Source organism: Ornithodoros turicata, unplaced genomic scaffold (assembly GCF_037126465.1).
Source record: "Ornithodoros turicata isolate Travis unplaced genomic scaffold, ASM3712646v1 Chromosome124, whole genome shotgun sequence".
Taxonomy (NCBI): Eukaryota; Metazoa; Arthropoda; class Arachnida; order Ixodida; family Argasidae; genus Ornithodoros; species Ornithodoros turicata.
This window is the reverse complement of record NW_026999305.1, coordinates 376,378-387,733: the sequence shown is the minus strand read 5'-3', so window position 1 is coordinate 387,733 and position 11,356 is coordinate 376,378. Positions and strand designations below refer to the sequence as shown.

The 11,356-nt window shown below is 46.4% G+C and overlaps 1 long non-coding RNA gene across 1 annotated transcript; it reads left to right on the top strand.

The window, feature by feature from the left end:
* The first annotated feature begins 3,699 nt into the window (after nt 1–3,699).
* LOC135371991 (uncharacterized) lies at nt 3,700–4,439 on the top strand. Its single transcript, XR_010415744.1, has 2 exons — nt 3,700–3,812; nt 4,279–4,439. It is a non-coding gene; the product is annotated as an uncharacterized LOC135371991 (long non-coding RNA).
* Nucleotides 4,440–11,356: the final 6,917 nt, after the last annotated feature.

The following is an 11,356-nucleotide window of genomic DNA, read 5'->3' as shown; positions in this document are numbered from 1 at the left end:
AGTACACGTTATCCGCGAATTCTAGCGAGGCGTCCAGCTTGTGCGTCTGGAAATACTTGTTGAGTGTGTTCCGTAGGGACGTGGTTTCCGAATTCAGAGTGACGTCGCCGAAAGCGACGGCGGGTGCGGCGTGCTCCAATAAGATGGAGGTGGCTTCGCGTTCGCTCAATTTGGGGGGTTTCACCGCACGACCTGCTTCGCGGGACGCTAGCGAGGCGTCGAGCGCTTGCGCGAGCCGAGGGTCCAATTCCACGGCTTTCACGTCCACGGGTAAGACGAAGTCGTATCGCGATTTATTGTACGCGAAAGAAACGTCGAATTCCGAAAGGGCTTTTCCCAAATCCCTCTCGAGATCCGAGGTGACACGAAAAGTTCTGCCGGCTTCCACCGTATCCTCGAAAGAAACCTCGATTTTCGCATCTTGCCTTTCGTAGCCGATATTTAAAAAATCGTTACTTATGCTGAGATCCATCAGACCGACTTTATACCGATTCGAGAGCTGAAGCGGACTATCGAAAGCTACCGTGAAGGCGTTGAGTTTATTCGAGGGAAACTTATCCATGCTGGCGTTCGAGAGCAGATGGACGTAGATGTCCGACATCATTTCCCAATCTTGACCACGTCGCTGCTCGGAACCCAACTGTCGTGTTCTTTGTCGTAACCGAACCAGCGAACCAAGGAGAAGCTCTGACCGTTCACCTGCTTCTTCCTCAGCACTTTCGTTACTGGCCAAGGCTGATTGGCGTCTCGGGTTACGACGAGTACCTCCTCCGGGTAGAAAGATCCGTCCACTTCCTTACCCCGGTAATCTTCCAGGTGTACGACGGGAGGAGAGGTGTCTCTCAGGCGGGAGACGGTGAAAATCTGAGGCGACCAACTCCCTTCCGAGCTCTTATGAAAACCTTTTCTGTGAAGTAGGACCCTCACTTTATCCCCCAGTTTGAGCTTCTTTTTCACGGAGGGTACGACGGGCTTCCCATTTATCTTATTGAACAGCTCCAATTCGTTTTCGGGCGTGACTTCGGACGGGCTGATGCCCAAAGTCCTGTGTTTGGTGGTGTTGTAGTCGCGCACGATCTTGGGAAGCGCGGAAACGAAGTGGTATTTTCCCGTTACTCTAAAATAACGGAATATTCTGTCGCGTAAAGTCCGTATGACGCGCTCTGCCTGCGACGCTTTGATTACTGGAGAGAAGGTAGAATACATCTGCACCTTCTTTCGTGAGAGATACTCCTTGACGGTCTTGTTGTAGAATTCCCCGCCTCTGTCGCAAAAGATGTGTGTAGGTACGTTACCTCCCCGAAAAAGTCTTATCATGGCCCTTTTCATTTCGGCGGGGCGCTTCGTCTTTAGCGGGAGGGTGCGCAGAAAGCGGGAGAGGGAATCGATTGCCACGAGAATGTAGCGGTAGCCACCGTTGAATCTCTTGTATTTTGAAAAATCGGCGAGGTCCATTTGCCACACGTCGTTGATCTTGAGCGCGATGATGCGTCTCCTATTAAACTTTCTTCTGACCGGATGGTGAAGCGTGTAGGCATCCAGCTTTCTGAGAATGGCGAGAGCCTTCTTTTTGCTCAAGTGATGCGCTTTTCTATAGCGTTCCACACCCCCCAAACCACCCTCTGGTTTCTCATATCCCTCCATAAGCCGTCCACGCAATGGAGGCCTGCTGCTGCTGCTGCTGCTGCTGCTGCTCGCGAGATTTGGGTAGAGAAATCAGACGCAATAGTTTCGAGACTTTGGGGAACCAGGAAGGTTTCTTTCCCGTCTTACGTTGCAACAAATAATTGACGAGTTCGTAAACGGAGGAGTGTCTGATGGGCTTGCCCGACACGGAGACACAACCCTCGCGATCCCAGGAAAGAACCTTCTTTAATTCCGAGACGACCCTTTCCGCTTCCTCTTCGTCCACCTCTGGAGAGAGGAGCGAATAGTCAAAGTCATTTGTAGCGTCGGACGCCTTGTTTTTATTGTCGTAGGGGTCAAATCCGTACTGCTTGAGTATGCGATACAGTGCTTGCAATATGAGTTTCACTTTGACGTCGTCACTCTCCTTCGAAGAAAGAATGTTTCCGATGGAGGTGGTCACTTCAATTCTCTTGGCCATTGGCGAAAAGGTTCAACACGGCGGAAAGCAGGAGAGGAACCACCGACGAAAGAACGCCCTGTCCTCGCTGCTGAGACAGATAGCGCTTCAAACGTTGCGGATTCTTGTGAATCTTTTTGTAGGCGAGCCGTCGTAAAAAGCGTTTGTGCTTCTTCAAACGCGCGAACGTATCTGGAGCTAGAGCCACCTTTCCGTTCAATACATTGAGACAAATTTCGGAGAGGTGTTTCATGTCGGACGAGGACGAACGTCTCAAGACGTCGCGGCGGCGTGGAGGGGGTAGAGTGGAGAGTACTTTGAGTAAAGTGAGGTGAGGGCGGAGATTCATTTCGGAGCGTAGATATATTGACGTTCTCCCGGAAAGATATTGCTACGCAACCTGTGATCCTCGTGCGTATAGTTGTGAAGATCCACGAGTAAATATGCGTGGGGCGACGACATCGCTTGTTTATATGCGTCCAGAAAATACTCCAATCTTTTTCTGCCAAATAGCTGTTGGCCGAAATGTTCCATCTGGTGCACGCTGCGCACGGTGCGCCACAGGACGACGTAACTGGCGTTGTAGGATATTGTTCTAAAATGGCTACTGTCGAAAAAGATGTTTTGAACGAGTAAGAAGATCGACGCGTTGGCGTGGTGAGAACCCCGAATGAAAAGATCGGTCACCTCCTTCAAGGAACCGGCGTCGGTCATGTGATCGTCGACGACGATCAGCGTAGCGCGCGACGTGTCCCACTCTCGCGGTAGCTCCTTGGTAAATTTTACGGAGTCCCCGAATTCGTCCTGCATGCTCGGCGAAGCATATTTCTGCACGTAGAATATTTGTGACGGGGGCTTGTCCACCACGTCGTTCAGGTTCCTCAACACGTTAGCAACGAACGTAGATTTGCCGCACATGGAGGGGCCGCTTAAGATACAGCGAAAGGGATGACGGAAACGAAAAGGTTCGGGGGAAGACATGTTGCGTGCGTACACGTTGCACGAAGAGAAAGAAGAGACTGAGACACGAAGAGAAATGCATCGCTTTTTATTTACACATCCTCGTCGTCGTCGTCGTCCTCTACATCGGAACTGCGTTCCCAATACAGATTGTCCAGGCTAAAGTTGGACTTCTTTTTCGTCAGTCTGTCCGCCGCTAAGATGCGGTCGAGCGTCTTCATCTTGTCCTGACACATTTCTTGACGTGCTTGCAACCATTCCAGACGGTGGACTTGAAAGGCTTCCTCCACGATGCCGCGTATAAATTCGCGAAGTTCTTCGTTTTTTGTCTTTTCCTTGCGACGACGAGAAACGCAGGAGAATAAACCACACATGGCGTTTTCCACGTATCGGTCAGAATGATGACGCGAGCGCGGTGCGCGCTGCCTTTATAGAGATAAACGCGCGCGCGCAAAGAACGGAGAATGAAAGCGAAACTGAAAAGCCACCCGTCGCCGCTAGGAGCGCGCGCGCAGCAGCAGAGAGCCGAAACCGAAAACACCCGCGGCCGGCGCAGGGGGCGCTAGGAGCGCGCGCGCGCGCATGCGCGGACGGGTGGAGCAGAGGGCGCGCGCGCGTCGCCTCTCTCAGTTTCTCTCGGACCGTCGCGGAAGACGGGCGTGCGCTCCGCGCGCTCGCTCAGTTGCTGGCTGGATCTCGTAGGGAGCAGACGTGTTGTTCTCCGCGCTCGCTCAGTTTCTGCCTGGAAGTTGCCGCGGGGGAAAAGGTGAGTGATTTGACGCGCTCCTTTTCTCGTATGTTTGCCGTGTTTAGCGGTGACCGCGCTCGTGTTAAGCCTTTTCTCGCATGTTTAGACTTGTTTTGCGGTGTCCAAGCCTGTTGACGCATGTTTAGCGATGTGTGGTTCCCGCCTTGTGTTAGCTGCGTAGTGTTGAGGTTATGCCCAAGCGCGCTCCTTTTCTCGTATGTTTTGCCGTGTTTAGCGGTGACCGCGCTCGTGTTAAGCCTTTTCTCGCATGTTTAGCGATGTGTGGTTCCCGCCTTGTGTTAGCTGCGTAGTGTTGTGGTTAGGCCTAAGCGATCGTCCCCCCGTAAGCCTTTTTCCCCCGATGTGTACTGTTTTCTGTTTAGCAGTAGCGTTTAGACCTTTTCTCTCGCATGCCTAGACTTGTTTAGCAGTGCTGTCATTTTTACCTGCCGCTAGTATCTTGTTCTCTGTCTCTCTCCTCTAGAGCTATGATGGTGGCGCCATCTGGTGTGATGCCTTGCAACTAAGTGGCCACCTGTCGTCGATCTCTGCAACTACCCGACGTCAACAAGCACTGGTCACCCCGGAGCGGCTTCTCCGCCGCGGCATCGTTGATTTTCGAATAAATTGTTTCTCTCCACTCTATTTCTATCTTTTCATTTTATTTTCTACCTATTTTTTTATTTTTTATCAGCTCAAGTAGCTGGCAACTCACACAGTGGTCTGGACACTTCCTAGATGCTCCCCAATTAGTGTAATGACTCCCTGGAGGGTCCTGATTAATGTGGGGGGTCCCAATTAGCTCTAATTGCTAATTAATGGCGTCCAGACGAAGATGTGACTTGCCGGATACTTGAGCTGATCCCATACTACTATACGTGTCAATTCATAAGACAGGCACCGCTGCCAGAAATACCGCATGCACGCGTGTTTAGTCCGCACGTACAAAAGTAACAGAATCACTTATAATTTGAAAATAACGCCATTGTCGAAAGCATAAACGTGCGCATTCATCACGCAGCCACTGCTGCCTCAAATACCGCATACGCGCGATTTTAGTCCCCATGTACAAACTAAAAATCATCACCCACAATTCGAAAATAATGCAGTTGTAGAAAGCATATACGTGCACAATTCATAAGACAGCCACTGCTGCCAGAAATACCACATGCACGCGTGTTTAGTCCGCAAGTAGAAAAGTAACATAATCACTTATAGTTTGAAAATAACGCCATTGTCGATAGCATAACCGTGCGCAGTTCATCACGCAGCCACTGCTGCCCCAAATACCGCGTCCACGCGATTTTAGTCTCCACGTATAAACTGAAAGTCATCACCCACAATTCGAAAATAATGCAATTATAGAAAGCATATGCGTGCACAATTCATAAGACAGCCACTGCTGCCAGAAACACCGCATGCACGCGTGTTTAGTCCGCACGTACAAAAGTAACAGAATCACTTATAATTTGAAAATAACGCCATTGTCGAAAGCATAAACGTGTGCAGTTCATCACGCAGCCACTGCTACCCCAAATGCCGCATACACGCGATTTTAGTGCCCACGTACAAACTCAAAATCGTCACCCACAATTCGAAAATAATGCAAATATAGAAAGCATATGCGTGCACAATTCATAAGACAGCCACTGCTGCCAGAAATACCGCATGCACGCGTGTTTAGTCCTCGCGTAGAAAAGTAACAGAATCACATATAATTTGAAAATAACGCCATTGTCGAAAGCATAAACGTATGCTGTTCATCACGCAGCCACTGCTGCCCCAAATGCCGTATACGCGCGATTTTAGTCCCCATGTACAAACTAAAAATGATCACCCACAATTCGAAAATAATGCAGTTGTAGAAAGCATATACGTGCTCATTTCATAAGATAGCCACCGCTGCCAGAAATAACACATGCACGCGTGTTTAGTCCGCAAGTAGAAAAGTAACATAATCACTTATAATTTGAAAATAACGCCATTGTCGATAGCATAACCGTGCGCAGTTCATCACGCAGCCACTGCTGCCCCAAATACCGCGTCCACGCGATTTTAGTCTCCACGTATAAACTAAAAGTCGTCACCCACAATTCGAAAATAATGCAATTATGAAAGCATATGCGTGCACAATTCATAAGACAGCCACTGCTGCCAGAAATACCGCATGCACGCGTGTTTAGTCCGCAATTACACAAGTAACAGAATCACTTATAATTTGAAAATAACGCCATTGTCGAAAGCGTAAATGTGAGCAGTTCATCACGCAGCCACTGCTACCCCAAATGCCGCATATACGCAATTTTAGTTCCCATGTACAAACTAAAAATCATCACCCACAATTCGAAAATAATGCAGTTGTAGAAAGCATATACGTGTCAATTCATAAGACAGCCACTGCTGCCAGAAATACCGCATGCACGCGTGTTTAGTCCGCACGTACAAAAGTAACAGAATCACTTATAATTTGAAAATAACGCCATCGTCGAAAGCATAAACGTGTGCAGTTCATCACGCAGCCACCGCTACCCCAAATGCCGCATACACGCGATTTTGGTCCCCATGTACAAACTAAAAATCATCACCCACAATTCGAAAATAATGCAGTTGTAGAAAGCATATACGTGCACAATTCATAAGACAGCCACTGCTGCCAGAAATACCGCACGCACGCGTGTTTAGTCCGCACGTACAAAAGTAAGAGAATCACTTATAATTTGAAAATAACGCCATTGTCGAAAGCATAAACGTGCGCAGTTCATCACTTAGCCACTGCTGCGCCAAATACCGCATACACGCGATTTTAGTCCCCATGTACAAACTAAAAATCATCACCCACAATTCGAAAATAATGCAGTTGTAGAAAGCATATACGTGCACATTTCATAAGACAGCCACCGCTGCCAGAAATACCACATGCACGCGGGTTTAGTCCGCAAGTAGAAAAGTAACATAATCACTTATAATTTGAAAATAACGCCATTGTCGATAGCATAACCGTGCGCAGTTCATCACGCAGCCACTGCTGCACCAAATACCGCGTCCACGCGATTTTAGTCTCCACGTATAAACTAAGAGTCGTCACCTACAATTCGAAAATAATGCAATTATAGAAAGCATATGCGTGCACAATTCATAAGACAGCCACTGCTGCCAGAAATACCGCATGCACGCGTGTTTAGTCCGCACGTACAAAAGTAACAGAATCACATAGAATTTGAAGATAACGCCATTGTCGAAAGCATAAACGTATGCTGTTCATCACGCGGCCACTGCTGCCCCAAATGCCGCATACGCGCTATTTTAGTCCCCATGTACAAACTAAAAATGATCACCCACAATTCGAAAATAATGCAGTTGTAGAAAGCATATACGTGCACAATTCATAAGGCAGCTACTGCTGCCAGAAATACCGCATGCACGCGTGTTTAGTCCGCAATTACACAAGTAACAGAATCACTTATAATTTGAAAATAACGCCATTGTCGAAAGCGTAAACGTGAGCAGTTCATCACGCAGCCACTGCTACCCCAAATGCCGCATATACGCAATTTTAGTCCCCATGTACAAACTAAAAATCATCACCCACAATTCGAAAATAATGCAGTTGTAGAAAGCATATACGTGTCAATTCATAAGACAGCCACTGCTGCCAGAAATACCGCATGCACGCGTGTTTAGTCCGCACGTACAAAAGTAAGAGAATCACTTATAATTTGAAAATAACGCCATTGTCGAAAGCATAAACGTGCGCATTCATCACGCAGCCACTGCTGCCTCAAATACCGCATACCCGCGATTTTAGTCCCCATGTACAAACTAAAAATCATCACCCACAATTCGAAAATAATGCAGTTGTAGAAAGCATATACGTGCACAATTCATAAGACAGCCACTGCTGCCAGAAATACCACATGCACGCGTGTTTAGTCCGCAAGTAGAAAAGTAACATAATCACTTAAAATTACGCCATTGTCGATAGCATAACCGTGCGCAGTTCATCACGCAGCCACTGCTGCCCCAAATACCGCGTCCACGCGATTTTAGTCTCCACGTATAAACTAAAAGTTGTCACCCACAATTCGAAAATAATGCAATTATAGAAAGCATATGCGTGCACAATTCATAAGACAGCCACTGCTGCCAGAAATACCGCATGAACGCGTGTTTAGTCCGCACGTACAAAAGTAACAGAATCACTTATAATTTGAAAATAACGCCATTGTCGAATACATAAACGTGTGCAGTTCTTCACGCAGCCACTGCTACCCCAAATGCCGCATACACGCGATTTTAGTCCCCACGTACAAACTCAAAATCGTCACCCACAATTCGAAAATAATGCAAATATAGAAAGCATATGCGTGCACAATTCATAAGACAGCCACTGCTGCCAGAAATACCGCATGAACGCGTGTTTAGTCCTGACGTAGAAAAGTAACAGAATCACATATAATTTGAAAATAACGCCATTGTCGAAAGCATAACCGTGCGCAGTTCATCACGCAGCCACTGCTGCCCCAAATACCGCATACACGCGGTTTTAGTCCCCATGTACAAACTAAAAATCATCACCCACAATTCGAAAATAATGCAGTTGTAGAAAGCATATACGTGCACAATTCATAAGACAGCCACTGCTGCCAGAAATACCTCATCACGCGTGTTTAGTCCTCACGTAGAAAAGTAACAGAATCACATAGAATTTGAAGATAACGCCATTGTCGAAAGCATAAACGTATGCTGTTCATCACGCGGCCACTGCTGCCCCAAATGCCGCATACGCGCTATTTTAGTCCCCATGTACAAACTAAAAATGATCACCCACAATTCGAAAATAATGCAGTTGTAGAAAGCATATACGTGCACAATTCATAAGGCAGCTACTGCTGCCAGAAATACCGCATGCACGCGTGTTTAGTCCGCAATTACACAAGTAACAGAATCACTTATAATTTGAAAATAACGCCATTGTCGAAAGCGTAAACGTGAGCAGTTCATCACGCAGCCACTGCTACCCCAAATGCCGCATATACGCAATTTTAGTCCCCATGTACAAACTAAAAATCATCACCCACAATTCGAAAATAATGCAGTTGTAGAAAGCATATACGTGCACAATTCATAAGACAGCCACTGCTGCCAGAAATACCACATGCACGCGTGTTTAGTCCGCAAGTAGAAAAGTAACATAATCACTTAAAATTACGCCATTGTCGATAGCATAACCGTGCGCAGTTCATCACGCAGCCACTGCTGCCCCAAATACCGCGTCCACGCGATTTTAGTCTCCACGTATAAACTAAAAGTTGTCACCCACAATTCGAAAATAATGCAATTATAGAAAGCATATGCGTGCACAATTCATAAGACAGCCACTGCTGCCAGAAATACCGCATGCACGCGTGTTTAGTCCGCACGTACAAAAGTAACAGAATCACTTATAATTTGAAAATAACGCCATTGTCGAATACATAAACGTGTGCAGTTCTTCACGCAGCCACTGCTACCCCAAATGCCGCATACACGCGATTTTAGTCCCCACGTACAAACTCAAAATCGTCACCCACAATTCGAAAATAATGCAAATATAGAAAGCATATGCGTGCACAATTCATAAGACAGCCACTGCTGCCAGAAATACCGCAAGCACGCGTGTTTAGTCCTGACGTAGAAAAGTAACAGAATCACATATAATTTGAAAATAACGCCATTGTCGAAAGCATAACCGTGCGCAGTTCATCACGCAGCCACTGCTGCCCCAAATACCGCATACACGCGGTTTTAGTCCCCATGTACAAACTAAAAATCATCACCCACAATTCGAAAATAATGCAGTTGTAGAAAGCATATACGTGCACAATTCATAAGACAGCCACTGCTGCCAGAAATACCTCATGCACGCGTGTTTAGTCCTCACGTAGAAAAGTAACAGAATCACATAGAATTTGAAGATAACGCCATTGTCGAAAGCATAAACGTATGCTGTTCATCACGCGGCCACTGCTGCCCCAAATGCCGCATACGCGCTATTTTAGTCCCCATGTACAAACTAAAAATGATCACCCACAATTCGAAAATAATGCAGTTGTAGAAAGCATATACGTGCACAATTCATAAGGCAGCTACTGCTGCCAGAAATACCGCATGCACGCGTGTTTAGTCCGCAATTACACAAGTAACAGAATCACTTATAATTTGAAAATAACGCCATTGTCGAAAGCGTAAACGTGAGCAGTTCATCACGCAGCCACTGCTACCCCAAATGCCGCATATACGCAATTTTAGTCCCCATGTACAAACTAAAAATCATCACCCACAATTCGAAAATAATGTCGTTGTAGAAAGCATATACGTGTCAATTCATAAGACAGCCACTGCTGCCAGAAATACCACATGCACGCGTGTTTAGTCCGCACGTACACAAGTAACAGAATCACTTATAATTTGAAAATAACGCCATTGTCGAAAGCATAAACGTGCGCAGTTCATCACTTAGCCACTGCTGCCCCAAATACCGCATACACGCGATTTTAGTTCCCATGTACAAAGTAAAAATCATCACCCACAATTCGAAAATAACGCAGTTGTAGAAAGCATATACGTGCACAATTCATGAGACAGCCACTGCTGCCAGAAATACCGCATGCACGCGTGTTTAGTCCGCACGTACAAAAGTAAGAGAATCACTTATAATTTGAAAATAACGCCATTGTCGAAAGCATAAACGTGCGCATTCATCACGCAGCCACTGCTGCCTCAAATACCGCATACCCGCGATTTTAGTCCCCATGTACAAACTAAAAATCATCACCCACAATTCGAAAATAATGCAGTTGTAGAAAGCATATACGTGCACAATTCATAAGACAGCCACTGCTGCCAGAAATACCACATGCACGCGTGTTTAGTCCGCAAGTAGAAAAGTAACATAATCACTTAAAATTACGCCATTGTCGATAGCATAACCGTGCGCAGTTCATCACGCAGCCACTGCTGCCCCAAATACCGCGTCCACGCGATTTTAGTCTCCACGTATAAACTAAAAGTTGTCACCCACAATTCGAAAATAATGCAATTATAGAAAGCATATGCGTGCACAATTCATAAGACAGCCACTGCTGCCAGAAATACCGCATGCACGCGTGTTTAGTCCGCACGTACAAAAGTAACAGAATCACTTATAATTTGAAAATAACGCCATTGTCGAATACATAAACGTGTGCAGTTCTTCACGCAGCCACTGCTACCCCAAATGCCGCATACACGCGATTTTAGTCCCCACGTACAAACTCAAAATCGTCACCCACAATTCGAAAATAATGCAAATACAGAAAGCATATGCGTGCACAATTCATAAGACAGCCACTGCTGCCAGAAATACCGCAAGCACGCGTGTTTAGTCCGCAATTAGAAAAGTTTCTGTTTGAAAATACGCGTGTATCTCCGATAGAGAACAACTGAAGAAGTGCATGTAATAACAATAATTCAGTCCCCTTCCTTCTCGTCGTTTCTGTTTGAAAACACACGTGTATCCCCGATAGAGAACAACTGAAGAAGTG